Source organism: Primulina huaijiensis, chromosome 13 (assembly GCF_012295235.1).
Source record: "Primulina huaijiensis isolate GDHJ02 chromosome 13, ASM1229523v2, whole genome shotgun sequence".
Taxonomy (NCBI): Eukaryota; Viridiplantae; Streptophyta; class Magnoliopsida; order Lamiales; family Gesneriaceae; genus Primulina; species Primulina huaijiensis.
Window position 1 is genome coordinate 5632441 of NC_133318.1, and position 2753 is coordinate 5635193.

A 2753-nucleotide genomic window follows, 5' to 3' on the forward strand; every position below is an offset into this window, starting at 1 on the left:
GTTTGACCGGATTTAGACTCGCCTCAAATGGGATCGGATTATTGTCATCCTTGTCACAGAGTGAATATTTCGATAATATGTTTTAAAAAAATACATCCACATGGATAAGGGTTTTTTTTAAATAATTTAATTTTAAAAAATTAATTCAAAAATAATTTTAAAAAAAAGATTGCAAAAACACTGCAATCCGCGACGGTGCTCCACGTTGGAGCGTCCGCGCTTACAAAGCGCAGACGCTCCTACATCGATCAGCGTCTGCGCTTACGAAGCGCGGAAGTTGGTCCATGTGTACAGAGTCCGTGCTTCGTAAGCACGGACTCTGTATATTATATTAATATTTTTTTAAAAATTTTTCGATTTTTGTTAGCCGTTCATTTATTTCGCTTTATTACGTTTCCTGACCATTTCACGTGAAAGCTGAACATATGAAATTTCACGTGAACTTCAATAATTCAAATATGTAGTATTCACAAATTCTCCTATATAACTGATGAAAAATTGAACGAATGAGTTATCAATTTTTTCATATATATTATCTTAATTTTCATTGGTAAAATGTCTAACATCGACGTAATCTTATATTTTGGTGGTCATGTAGTTAGCGATAATAGATCGGTTGAATATAGCATTCCATTTGTTAGACCAATACGAGTATTATGATCTATTAATTTGATGGAGTTAGTTGAAGTTGTGTATAAAATGTTAGCAATCGATCCAGCGAATTTTTCTCTAAAGATGTCAACAAAGTATTCATTCATGGAGAGAGCATCTTGGCATGAAATTCAAGTCAATCTCGTTGATAACGATGCTTTACAGTTTATAATACAATGTGACAATATGCATATTTTACATCTGTACGTGGAAGCAAATTCAATTGAGCATCATGTTGTATTTGATGATCCTGAATCCTACGTTCCACATGCATCCGATTCCGGTTTCTATAACCAACCCGGTACGTCTACATATGGTGGTTTGCAGGAGCAAGAATCTTATGTTCCACAGGTTACTGAAGGACTCGGTAATATGAGTTTCGATGATGTAAGTGGGCCTTGAGATCAATATATTAATGTTTCGTCGGAACAAAATAATGCTCCATATTGGCCGAATCCAACATTAGATATGAGTGCTCGTTGTCCGGATCAGGCCAATAATGATGATATTTGGAAGATTGATTCTGAACCCGATATGTCAAACAACGAGTCTGAAGAAGAAGAAGTGAATGTTGATGATGAAGTGAATACTTTTACAAATCCTGATGAGGGGACATCATCTCGACGACCACCACGCGACACATTACAGAGACAGACCGTACCATTTCTTTCAAACACTTCTGAAATGACATCATTTTTCAATAAATTTTTTGGAGAAGAGCCTCCTGATTCTGTCGATGTTCCTTGTGGAGTGCAATCAAGCTATTACAATCCGGATAGAGGTGAATTATTCGTTAATATGTTATTTAAAGATAAGAATGATCTATTTGCATCTGTGAAAGATTATTCAATAAGAGTTGTCAGGCGTGAGTACCGTGTAGTAGATAGCACACGCAGTTTGTGAAAGTTACGTTTGTAAAAATAATTCTTCTACTGTTATTTGTCGATGGGGACTTCGCACTTCTTTGAAGGCCAAGACTGGTTATTAGAAAATAAAAAAATATTTCGGGCCTCACACATGCATATCTACCTCTGTTGGTATAGACCATAAGAATTTGAACAGTGATATGGTGGCACATACGCTACTGGGAGTCGTTCGTTGTGATCCTTCGTACGAGATTAAGTATATCATCGAAAATGTGAAAGATAAATATGGATATCCAATCTCGTACACAAAGGCTTGGCGAAGTTTGAAACGTGCTATGAAAATTGTTTATGGTAGCGCCACGTGGAGCGTGGAGCAGCGCCACGTGGAGCGTGGAAGGGGAATCGAGGAGATAAGGATCTGCCGAATGGAGTAGCGCCACGTGGCGCGGACGGTGCTCCATATGACACGGACGGTGTGGATTGCAGTACTTTTGCAATCTTTTTTTTTGATTATTTTTTAATTAATTTTTTAAAATAAATTATTTAAAAATAAAACCCTCGCGATAAGGAGTTATTTAAAATAATTATTTTACTATCGTAAAAGTAATGAGCTTTTTCACCGTTTACAACAAATTTCGTAACGATTTAATAAAATAAAGTTAAAAAAAAATTTAACAAAATAAGGTGTCACGCCTCTTGAAGAGGCGTGACTTTTATTATTTTTTTTAAAAAAAGGAAAGGCAAGTCACGCCTCTTGAAGAGGCGTGACTTGCCTTTAATTATTTTTATTTAAATATTGCAAGTCACGCCTCTTGAAGAGGCATGACTTGCTATTAATTTTTTTAAAAAAAAGGAAAGGCAAGTCACGCCTCTTCAAGAGGCGTGACTTGCCTTTAATTTTTTTTTAAAAAAAAAAACATGGCGTGACTTGCTTTTATGATGCAAAATACGCGGAATGAGCACATGTTAAAAGCTGTGATACATTAATTCTGACCGACAACACAACACATGTTAAAAGCTGCCACACCATATTTTTAATAATTTCGAATTTATTATAATATTATAAATTTTCTTCTATAAATTGAACACTTATTCTCTCCTTTCATTCACTCGTTTCATATTTTTCATTCACTCTTGTCATTTTTTTCATCGGTAAGTTTTTGTATATGTTTCAATTTATTTTTTTACCTTTCGCATATTTTTCAAAAGACGAAGACTCAGCACATGTTTTTTTTT